At 40.8% G+C, this 12,952-nt stretch overlaps 1 pseudogene; it reads left to right on the top strand.

Annotated features, from left to right (window-relative positions):
• Nucleotides 1-820: 820 nt before the first annotated feature.
• LOC125315606 lies at nt 821-7,513 on the top strand (annotated as a pseudogene).
• The last annotated feature ends 5,439 nt before the right edge of the window (nt 7,514-12,952 follow it).

Raw genomic sequence — 12,952 nt, 5'->3', positions numbered from 1 at the left:
ATAGTTAAGTGTTTTCTTCCATATCGACATCGTGTTCTTCCCGAGAGGAGTTAGGTCTTTAAGGACATTATGACATCAAACAATAACTCAGTGAATTAGCTAATGATACAAAGTGATCCTCTTGAGAATTAACCCCTAAATCAGACTATAGAAGCCGTTATCGCTTTTGGGAGAGCTCTAAGAAGTCATACATAGCTCAGTTTTTCTAAAGTAAAACTTTTGACAAGTAAACACTAGGCAAACCTAGAGAGAGTATTCCGAGACAATAAGAAGAAGAATTGTAGCAAGAATATTTTCTGTTGGACAGTGCATATTGAAGCAAATGTCAAATTACTTATTAGAACATACTCATTTTCCTTCACATGATCATGTTCATCCAGTTGTGCTAGATTTTTTACACATAAACTTAGTCTTCTGCTACAATTGCACCCGTGAGACACACACATACATACATACATACATACATACATACATACATACATACATACGTACGTACATACATGTAGATAGAGAAGAGAGAGAGAGAGAGAGAGAGAGAGTATAGACTTCATAAGATCAGACACTATGTGTAGAGCGAGAGAGAGAGAGAGAGAGAGAGAGAGAGAGGAGATAGTTTGCTTCATTAGCTTCCATCCATATATCTTTGAAGGGAAAATAACATTATGAACCTACAGCAAAAGCGCGACATTGTCAAGGCTTTATATCTCTCTAGCAGCCTTTTCAAACCTTAGACCGCATGCACTTTCCCACAACAATCTCTCCATCCTATCGCTATTTAAACCCTAGAACTCCACCTTCTTTTCCATGGTTAACATAAAACATGGAAGAACATGATCATGCCCATGATCATCTCCGTTCTTTCTAGAGCCTATTGCTCTTGCTTTCCTTCCTTTTCATTTACTCAGCATGGTTGTCCGAACCAGATGTAAACACCATTGCCAAGAAAAGACATCTCCTTAGACATAATTTTAGCTTCATTCGTCGAGCTAGCTATGTTTTCCCATTAGTAATGGATCCCACTCTTTTCCGTTCGAATGACAGGTTCATATAGTCTACTTAGTGCACAACCCACAACAAGATCATCAACTCACCTTAGACTTGCATCAGCAACCCCTTCTTAACTTTTTCGAAAGGTGCATGACCTTTCTTCTTTCTTTCCTTTTTCCCTTGCCCCACTCAAATAGAGCTAACCCTAGTCGGTAGTCATCTTCTTGCGGTAGTGTGCTGTTAGGAAACAAGGCTAATTATCAAAAGCCCTACTAATCTTTAACCTTTATTTATCATATTTTTTTGGTCCCGGGTTTAGTTATTCTGGCAAAGAAGACGCCACACAGTCCATGATATATTCCCACATGCACGGGTTCTCCGATTTTGCGATGAAACTCACGTCGGACCAAGCTACCGCCATAGCTAGTAAGCATATGGATGAACCAAGTTCTCTTCAAGAGACAGCATAATCGAGAGAAATGAAATGAGAATGTAATGCGGGAAAGGAAGGAGTAGTGTCGGTGTTTTGGAGCAAGATTCCGGAGTTGCACACGACGATGAGCTAGGACTTCATGGGCCTTCCATTACAAGAGACCCCCGATGATGACGAAGCACCTCATGGTCCATTCTCATCCACCTTCGGCCATGATGTCATTGTGGGGATCTTTGACTCATGTCTCCCCCTCTCTATCTCTAGATTTTACATACCATCTCTAGCATGAGATTGCGAGAGCTATGATTTGTTTTGGGCCGACATTAGCCAATAACTCATGGATGATGTGATTCACATGAGGAGATATGGTCTGAATCCGTAAGTTTTCGGGAAGAGCACATAATGGGCCCGATCCCGCAGACTTGGAAGGGAGAATGTATGTCGAGCCAGAGCTTCAACCCATTAATCGCATGCAACCGTAAGCTCATTGGAGCTCGGTACTACTTAATCGATCTAGAGCAGCAGCTCAATTCGCTCGATACCGCCACCAACACCGAGTACCACTCGCCTCGGGATTGGTTTGGCCACAGCACTCACACAGCCTCCACCGCCGTCGGCTCCATCATCTACAATGCCAACTTCTTTGGGCTTGGCTCGGGCACTACTCGGGGGGGCCCCGATGGCCCGGCTCGCGATGTACAAGGTCCGTTGGAATAAGTTGGATGATAGCACTGGTAAGTGTAGTGAGACCGACACTATGGCAGCCTTCAATGGCCCCCTAAGGGATGACATCCACATAATATCCATGTCGTTTGGCACGTCGATCGAGCAATTGCTCCAGTTCTTCGTCCCGAGCACGGACATCGGGAGCGTCCATGCCATGTAGAAGGGTATGATGGTGGTGTTCTCGGTAGTGAACTATGAGTACTCGCTGAACTCGTCGACGGTTAAAAACGTGGCCCCATGGTCGATCTCCGTCACGGCTTCGACGATCGACCGTTCGTTCCCGAGGCGGATGGTCTTCGACAACACGGTTACCAACTTGACTGTCATGGTAGGATGATATATACCAATCTTTGTTTCAAGCACCTTTTGTTGAATTAGGTACATGAAATCTTGTTTATTACGGGAACAAAGCTTGATCACCACCCAAATAAATACAAACTTGGTAGATGCCCGCTCGCATTTTTGCAGCGGGTGAAGCATTATGTTCTTGTTTCACAAAGCGTTCCAAACAAACTAGCTCAAATTCATTACGCGATTTTACTTTTGTTCTCCTCTCTTTCTCTTCTTGAATTTCAGTTCTTATTCCCAAGGAAGATGGAACAATATATCGGCTTCCCGCGGAGCCATCCTATGCTTTTCAACGGTGGGATTGATAACAAGTGTCGAGGCGATGGATGGGGTCAAGAAGGCCAATGGATCGGGGCTGATCTTCGTCGACCTCTAGTTAGGCAAGTCCCTTATATCGACATGGTCCCAATGGTTTACATCGACATTTACCAAGGCACGAAGATCCTACACTACCTCGGTTCGTCCGAATGGTATGATCGTGCACCTTGTTATAAACTTATAACACCTCTTCTTCTATTCCATTAGTCACTATTGAGATTAAACCGACGAGCCCTCAAGTGATCACTTCAAATTCTTAAGTATATGCGTAGTAATTTTTGTTCCGAAGTACCAAATTTTCCAAAGGAAAAGCCAAGATGATCGTTCATTTTGAATTGCGGTATCGTTGGTCCAAGAGATTGTCCTAGAGTCCGCAATTGCTTAAGTCAAGACTAATTCTGATGAATGCTTGACTTCTTGTTAATTTGTTGAATAGTGAGACATTTAAGGCGATCAATAGTGCAAATAATGCTAACCGGATCAGCAGTCGGGAAGGTGCCGGCCCCGGTAGTGGCATACTTTTCATGCTGAGGACCTAGTGCTCTATCGCCCGATATTCTCAAGGTATGTTGATTCGTGGGTCAAATCGATCAAGTGAGTCTGTGATTCATATATTCAGCACAAAGATACATAGGAATCGTTCCAATTATCTTATGTAAGATATGGCAAACAACTAGATTTAAGCACTCCATGAGTCAACATTCTAGCGGCATGGCCTCCGAATACACCGCCGGCTCGCCTTTCTTCAGACACACGCTAGGTGAATTGGAATTTCCAGTTGGGAACGTCCATGTCGTGCCCTCACGTGTAAGGCACAGTTGCATTTGTCAAATCAGCTCACCCAGATTGGTCTCCGGCGGCCATAAGATCGGTGCTGATGACAATTGGTAATTAACTCAAGGCGCTTTTCAGCAAGCAGTCCTCATCTAATTTGATTTGTGTGGTTCTGATGTTACAGCCGACTCCCGACAAAGATGTCGTCAGCTCAAGTGCAGGATTAGCCTAGGATTTTGTTGTGTGAATTAATATATATGACGATATAGTGAAATTGTCTTCCTCATACAATATTTCTTATCCTAGGTCTTCATAATGCCAAAATAGACTTCATGTATTTCTGTCGTGATCTAAAATTAGGCTAACGGATTATCATATTAATTAAATCAACTAACCTCTCCCAAGTCATACCGAATTGCAACTTAGGTTCAATTCATAAAAAATTATTTAATTGGAGCCGCCACTAATCGTTTACGATAGGTCGATTATAAACCTATATAAAATAGCAGGAGGACTATTTTATTTCTACGAATCAGAGAAAATTAGTCCAGGGACTTGGTTACATTAATTTGGAAAATTAATGCCCTTTCGGTACTAATTTCATGAAAAAATTTCTTTCGATTAATTGATGTGAATTGAGTGATTAACTTAGGAAAAATATGATATGAAAGACCATATGATATACGAAAAAATGATTTGATTTCTTGTGTTTTCTCGGCAAAATAAAATAACCAAAAGCTTGAACAAAAATAAACAAAATTGCCCATAATATACTTTTTAATTTCAAATTTTTCGATAAATTCACTTATTCCTAAAGATTTGAGCTAGAGCAGAATTTTATCCACTATATCCTCAAAGATTTGAGTCAATATGTGGATAAGTATATAGAATAACATCATCCATTTTCCCAAAGGACATAACACGGAAATTCTATACTAAATTATAATCTCATTCCATAAGATAATGGCCAAAGCATATAATTTATTTTTCGACGGGACAAGGCACATGGGAGCATATACTATGGGCAAGTTTGTTTATAAATGTGCAAACTTTATAACAATCAAATAATCAAACAAACATGACAAAATAAAATAAAAATGAACCAATTAATTGGAATTTCGAAAATAATAAAGCGGTGGCCGAAAATATGAAATTAGGGATCCACCTTTCCCCATCCAAAATCCAAATTTTAATTTGAGAAAATTATCTTTAAGACTTGAAAATTTAATTTCAGATAATTCTCAAAAATAAGATAAACATCCAATCCAATCAGACCTTATCCTCAACTTGAATATATTCAGAAAATTTGCAAGAGATAAGATAAGATATATATCAAATAATCCTTCCAACCAACTCAAATGTTATTAAATAATCATCGGAATCAAAAATTCATCCACAACAAAGCAAAAATTTATCCACAACATGAGATAATGTCAAATAACTACAGGATAGGATAATCCAACCAACAATGATAAGATTGAAGGCAATGTTCATCCATGACATGCATAATTTGGCCAAGTGTGCATGAATGCCGAAAATTAACTTCTTTTTCCACAAAAATTCTCGAGTCTTCCAATCAATCTAATTCGATCTTGAAAATGTGTCGGATATGGAGAAAAGATATCTTTTAATTCAAATCCATCAATTCTCGTATTACGCATGGAATTCAACAAATCTCATGATCAAATTAGTCTTGTTCCAAAAAATCAGAATTTTATGCCAATAACATACAATTTTCGGTTCTCATCAAAAATTGATAGAAAAGTCCAATTTTCCAACTTCAGTCACAAATCAGCATGCATTCATCAATTTATATTAACATATATGCATGTTACCAATCAAACAAGCATATATTAGCAATCAAAAGTTGAGAAAAAATTATCTTTTCGAGCTAAATTTCCAGAACCCGCATAAACTGATTTTTCACCCAAAACAGCCCCTTTGAGCCAAATTTGAAGCCTAAACAGCGAGGAACTCTAGCACCAAACATTAGATAAGTTAGTCGTTGAATTCCATGCAAAAACGAAGCCAACTCAGGCCCGAACAGAGCTGAACAGTGGTTCAAAAACTTGCTGGACAATGAGCGGGTTTGGGCGACCGAGCGGATTGGATCATGGACGGGATGCGGCGGCAGAAACGGCGGCTGACCAGGGACACCGGAGCACGACCAAGTTGCTGGAACAACGTCTGGGCAGTGGACGTAGGTAGTGCACGGTGGTGGACGCCCGATTGGAGGATCTCGGTCAGATCAAGGAGGATTATCTCGACCACGGGGAAGACAATCGAACTCCTTTGATCTTCTCGAACAACTCTGAATTTTCTTTCACAATGGGTGCTGAGAGTTCTATGTATGATGAAAATTTTATAGTCGCCGAATGAATTGGCTCTAGAGCTAGTTGCGTATATATAGAACTTTGATTTACTAATCCTAGTTGGTGTAGGAATTAATTGGGACCATAGAATAAGCAATTCTAGCCTAGGTAGGATTTAATAATGGCCGTTAGATTATGAGTTCCCGCATCTACCAAAACTTTAGCTAGATAGGACTCCCAAATTAATCAAACTCTTTATTAATTTGAAGAGTCCTACCATTACTAGGACTATCAATTTTCGGCCAAAGGGAAAGTGAAGATGATTGTGGCTGAAAATGGCCTCTCTTGTTGGGTTTAGAATGCAATTCTTGGCCTAATTGGGTTCTAGTTAATTAAATAGGTAATTAACTAGGGGCTTTACTCAATTAAATGACCAGAATGGGCTAATTTGAAGTCGAAACTAGGTCCACATCACCACATATGTTCAGCACACTCCATGTCCTGCCATAGCCGAATTTTTCAATCACATTCTGGGTTCATCTTGCATTCTCGGGCTCAATTAAGGCTTTTTCTAAATAATAGATATTTTATTAAAAGCCTTAATTGTAAAATTAAGCTTGAATGGACTGAAATGAGCTTGAAAATAGGTCCAATTAGCTTAGTAAATTCGGCACACCCTCTTTGCCTTAGTCGAAATTTTCAGACTAAGTCAAGTTCAATCGCCCGTCAAATTAAGCTTAATTGACTCACCTCCAGCTCGAATGCAAATGCATGACTGACAAAAAATAGACATGCAATGCATGAAAAAATTATTTTTTGTGAGAATTATAGCTAATTCTCATTTTATGTAAAAATGAATGATTTAATAAAAATCAAAATTTAGGTGTCAACAATTTCTCAACTCATATGTTGTTTTTTTGCCAACTCTTACTACTTATACCAAGGATACCAATTCTGAATATTTCCTGTCCGGCGGATCCACGAAACCCTCCGACCCAATTGACATTGGCCCCGGCCACATAAACCAAACGAAGGCCATCGATCTAGGGCTAGTTTGTGACTTGAAAACCGGCGAATACGTCATCTTCCACTGCAACCTCGGTTATATCCAAGAAGAGATAGTCCTTTTGGGGACCGACAAAACCTGCCCACGTGTTCCCACCAGCAACTCTAACCTCAACTACCCCTCGATCATGGTCTCGGATCTCCGGAACACAATGACAATCGGGCGGACTGTGCGAAACGTGGGCTGAAACAAGAACGCAGTCTATACTCCCCGCGTCCTCGGTCCTAGTGGAGTGGAGAAAGCTATTTGGCTCCGATTGCTGGTTTTCTCGCGCTATAGGGATGATAACACATATTACGTGACACTGAACCCTCGGAAAAAATCTGAGGGGAGGTACAACTTCGGCAAGATCGCATGGTCCGATGGGTTTCACATGGTTAGAAGTCCACCGACCGTTTGTGTGAACAACGGGGGTGATGATACTGAGTCCATCTCCTACACATAACATCTAGGCTCAAGTGGGTCATTTCTAGTTCATCTCGCAGTCTACTTTTCAAGATTCAATAATCATTAGGCTGTTGTTTCAGCCTAATCTCGAAGCGAGCTGTCGCTCTACTTGCAAGAAAGACATCGCCATGCTTCGAGAAGACAGCATCTTGTTGATAATGAGTGATTCCCCGCCAAAGTTGAATAACTATTGGAAAAAATTATATACATAAAAATAACGATTGTAGGAAATATATTGGAAAAGACAAGAAAAGAAAGAACAATTGACTAAAGCGTGCAAGCACTGTCCTTAAGAATAATTCTACCCCTCAGAGTATGAAACTCGGTGCATAAAGCTTTTAGCGGCTATCCTTCAAAGATATAATAGACCTTCTTCTACATTCCATACTGAATATTAGAAGGAACATGAATAACGTTATGTGTATAACCTACAATAGAATGAAAGATATGTGGGGGAAATGAAATTCTCCATCTCAATCGAAGACATAAGAATTGAAGTTTGATGTTCAATTTTATAGGCAAAACAAGAGAGAGAGTTGTGTGAAGTTGTTACAAAATAGTCATAAATCAATTGGTAACTATTAAAGAAAATGATCGTTGGAGGTTTTATGAAGACAAAATCAAATGTTACAAAACCGTTATATGGCCGTTAGAAGACCGTTATGATACCGTTAAAAAATTGACCGTTGGAAATAATGATGACTAATCATAGTGGTCACAATTTTTATCAATCAATTGAAGAGAATATTTCAAAACTACTAAAATATCCTATGACATTCTGAATTTCCTACCATTTTGAGACTATTGAATGAAGAATATCTATCAATGTAATTCAATTTTATTTCACTTGGATCCGATCAATCCCGAGTACACCGACCAAAAGGGAAAGGCTAACGCATGACAATGTACGTGGACCTAGGAAACTAGAATAAGAATTGGCATTTTGATCATAAGGATTGCTGAGGGAATATTTAGAACCAATAAAGGCCGATCTAAGGGCGATTGTGGAATTCATTGCTAGCGTTATACAATTGGAGGGCGAGTGATTCCGCTTAACCAATGTGTAATTTGCGAAATTTTCCTAAATCGAACTCTAATGATCGAGACCTAAGGAACTAGTGATAAACCTTCGCAATTACATGACAACCAAAATGGTCATAACTTGAGTAAGCCTAAGAGTGATGAAATTCACTAAGTCGATACGCGCAACGTCGTAGCAAAAGCCGCTCGTCGGTTTGAGATAAACCGAATTTACGTTCGAAAGAAAATGAATCAGGAAATGGAATCTCGAAATCGGGAAAATAGAAATGAAGAATTCCAACATTGGATAGGAATTTGGATGTCGCCTCGTCGATGGTAATTCGATTTGGAAAAACCGAAATTTTGGACGACAAGTGCGAAATTGCCATTTTGTCCCTCGACCCTTACCCTTGCCTTGAGAGTTAATGGAGGACATTTTAGTCATTTGGAACCCCAAGGCTGCTGAAGATTTTGGTCAATGGAAGTCAAATGAAGTTTGGATATTTATTTACAAAAGGACAAGTGTCAAGTTGGGGTGGTTAACCTTCTATTATTGGAGCTTGACCAAAGTCAATATTGGAAGAAGATAATCATCTCCTTTTCAGCCGTGCAACCCCTCTCTCCTCTCTCTCTCTCTGTTTTTTTTTTTTCCTTCTATTTTCTCTTGACAGAACCTGCTCGCTGCTCTGTCCGAACTGCCTCACGGAATCAGCCATAACTTCTTCGTCTGACTTTGGATTAAGGTGAAACCACTTTCATTAGAAAGCTTATTGTGTTATCTTTCTAAGGACATATTATGAACTCCTATTGGCCAAGTATTTTTCCCTGTGGAAGTGTTTCTTTAAGCAAAAGGTCAGGCGGGTCAGTTTAGAAATCCGGTTTTAGGAAAAGCTCAATTTTGCTGGCTTAAAGAGCTCTTTTTGCTTCGAATTTTCGGTGGCATACTATTAAGATATATTATAAGGGTTTGATGAGCTGTGGTTACAATTTTGGTAGGGTTAAGATGGGTTTTCATGGCTGAAATGAGGTAGATTTTACTGGACAGATTCTGGGGGTTTGCTGACTGTGAGGAACCGGGCTGTTCGAAGATCGTGAGGGCGTCGATTTGCTTCGGAATCTTCAGTGAGCTTCTTAGACATGTAGAAAAAAGTTTTAGCGAGTTGGTTTTGTGATGGATTGGAGTTTAGAGTGGTTTCATGGCTGACTTGCGCAATTGAACTCAAACCGTATACTGCCCTGTTTTTGGACAGAATTAAAGTTGGATCTTGAGGCTCCACTTGGTGGATTAAGCTAGTCCCATTTTTCTTGGTAAGTTATCCCTAAACCTCTATTAGGATGTTAGGTTACTAATGGATGGTGTAAAGTTGGATTGATAGAGTTTCAATGGTTGTTTTGTGTGAAAAACGTTGATGACCCGAGAGCCGTATAATCCCGTTTTCAGCGCGCACCGATTTTGAAATGCGTCGTTCTAAGTCGTCCGATATCCAAATGGAACTCCGTTTTCATCCACATGTCCGCAAGACCTAGAAGTACAAGATTTTGAAATTTTTTTTCTAAAAAGGCTAGAAGATCAATGCCAGTTTTCTTGTGAGTGGAACTGTTCGTGGAGGTCAAGAGTGGGCTGTTTTGGTGGATTGAGGTTATTGATGACTTGCTTTGATTGAATGACTTTTACCATGCTTAGAAAATGTTGAATTGAAGCTGTGGCTTCTTGATCATGAGGTGTCATGCGTGAAATATGAATTGTGATGATGAATTTGATTTAATCGTATGCTTTGAGCATGAATATTTTTGGGTGACTGAACAATGTGAGTTTACCTTAGGGTGAAATTTGTTTTTGAGGCCATACGAAATTTGATTTCCATAATGTGTGAACTGGCCAGTGGATGGAAACGAGATATGAGTTTACCTTGGGACTTGTACCATGCAGGGAGAAGTTATACCCTAGGTCTTGGTCATGCGAGGTAAGTTGATATGTGTCAACACAGGCCATCGAGATGGCATTGGGGAACCTGATGCGTTGGAACGCGGGTTCCGAAAATTGTTACAACGTGAGGCGTAGTTTACGTAGGTTTAACCATGGATTGAGAATGATGGCTTGAGGCGTATTGACGCGGGCCTAATCACTAAGTTGAGAGATTATGGAAAAATGAGAATTTAACCATGGCATATGATATGGTTATCATGCTAGTACATAAAGTTGGTCATCTAATGAGCTATGCTTTGAAACTGTGATTGTTATGCCATGCATGTTGACATGCGTTATTGTTTTATGCTACATGCCTTGCTTTGTGACTTTTTCTTTTTTTAAATGTCTCTGGAGGTACTAATAGCCTGGTTTAGGTTTAGGGTTAGCTTACCGAGATGTAAATCTCACCCCGTCGTGGGATCTCTTTTTTTTTTTTTTTTTTTTTACCCGGACCTTGAAGATGCTACCCGTACGCATGGGCGACCCCAAAGAAATGACTGCTACTTTTGATGAATTCCCCGATGGTCGGGGAATCGTGTACATTAGAAAGTGTATTTCTGTTTGGGTTGATGAGGGTAAAGAGCATTGGACGCCTCATCATTTTGAGGCTTGGTTCCGTCGTATTAGAGATAGTACATTAGGTCCGTTGAAGCCAACGGAAGTCCCTAGGGAAGTCGTACCTAGTTGGTGTCACCCAATCCGTGAGGGCGTCGAGGTAGAAGTCTCCGTAGTAGGGTCGAGAAATGTACCCGGGAAGACCCCGACTGTCGAGGAGGATATAGAGGTGATCGAGATCTCCACGACCGAAGACACCGACCATAATACTACCTCTGTTTACGACCCCGACGAAGATGAGGACGAAGATGAAGAGGAGACTAGTAGTACCAACTAGTGGTATGAGTTCGGGTTGGACCTTATTGGAAAAGTCCTCGTATGTGAAAGGCACTTTAGTAAGAACCCTAGTTGTACCTTTTGGTTGTCCTCCGACCCTCACGACTCTTAGGTTCCACGTGTATGTTTTAAACCCCGATCTTCCGTAAACTCCTCCGGCTTTATGGTATGTACATATTATTATCCCGAGTTGCCCTTTTTATTATTTGTGTATGGAGTTGGGAATGCTTCCGCATACATGTTCATTTTTTTTTTGTCGCGAGTGTTCGGATCTTGGGATTGGCGATGAGCGAATTATAAAGAAAAAGCAGAATGGGATGCAGCGCTTGCAGAAGGACGTGGGCGGTGATAACCTTGTTTGTTTGGTATCAAAGCAAGGCTAGCCCGACCCAAGTAAGTTGAGGATTGGAGTGATAAGGAGTGATAACTTTGAAGTGACTGGGTAGCGAGACCTTAGGGGTGTGCTAGAAGTTAGGTGCGAAATGCATGTCATATGAATTGGCGCATGTGAATGGCCTTTGTGAAATGACATTTTGTGTGGTGATTGTGCGATGACTAAGCTTCGTATTAGCACCGTAGATTGGTTGTTGGATTTCTTCTATTTATATTAAGTCGCAGGAGTGCCTGGACCAGAGGTACGAATGAAATTTCCTTGTTGTGAAATCTCTGGTTGCTTGAATGGTGATGATAGGAATAGTTGTGTATGTTGAATTGGTAAGTAACTTGGAATCACTAGGCTAAGTAAGTAATTGAAGTTCCTAATTCCTTGGTTGGAATTCGGGGTATCCGAGAATCAGAAAGAATGAGTCAACGTGGTAGAGGTACTAAAGAAGCATCTAGCTCGGGGGCAGGTAGAGGTGCTAGAGGAGCATCTAGCTCAAGGGCAAGAGTAGTACAGGATCCACGAGTTGATGGAATTTTGAGGGCGCTGGAACAGATTGGGGAGTTATTGGGAAGACAAGCTCACGAAAGAGCTACTACCGTTGCCCAACAAGCTAAGGAAAGGGCTGCAACCGTTGCCTAGGCTGTTGAAGCTGCGGTCGCTGCTGTCAATGTGGCCCAAGGGAATAATGCTCTGGGAATTGGAGGTGCAAATGTACATGGTCGGGAGAATCGAATGTTGGGTCAGTTGGTAGAACAATTTATGAAACTAAAGCCACCAAAGTTTGAGGGTAGAGGAGATCCCGAGAATGCTCCTAGATGGATTGAAGAATTAGAAAAAGTTTTTGCGGTTTTAGGATGTACTGAAGCCGAGAAGGTGACCTTGGCGACTTACCAACTTCAAGGAACGGCAAATGATTGGTGGAAGGCTAATAAGGGAACGGTTTTTACTAAAGAGGTTGAGCCGACTTGGAGGATCTTTACCGAGGTCTTCAATGCAAAGTATTTTTCCGAGGCTGCCCAGGAACAGAAACCGAATGAGTTCCAGAGCTTGCGTCAAAATCATATGACGGTTGATCAATATGAGGCTGAATTTTCAAGGTTGTCGAAATATGCACCTAGGTACATTCCCCGACCCTACTCCGGAATTGTGTCTAGCTCAACATACTCTGGTTCTACTGCGGTCTCATGCTCTGTCCGACAATCTTTATACATCTTTTCTTCATGGAATCCCACATTTCGACTGCGAATGACTTTGTTATTCTCATAGTCTCAAAGCC

Source organism: Rhodamnia argentea, chromosome 6 (genome assembly GCF_020921035.1).
Source record: "Rhodamnia argentea isolate NSW1041297 chromosome 6, ASM2092103v1, whole genome shotgun sequence".
Taxonomy (NCBI): Eukaryota; Viridiplantae; Streptophyta; class Magnoliopsida; order Myrtales; family Myrtaceae; genus Rhodamnia; species Rhodamnia argentea.
This window is presented reverse-complemented; position numbering and strand designations above follow the sequence as displayed.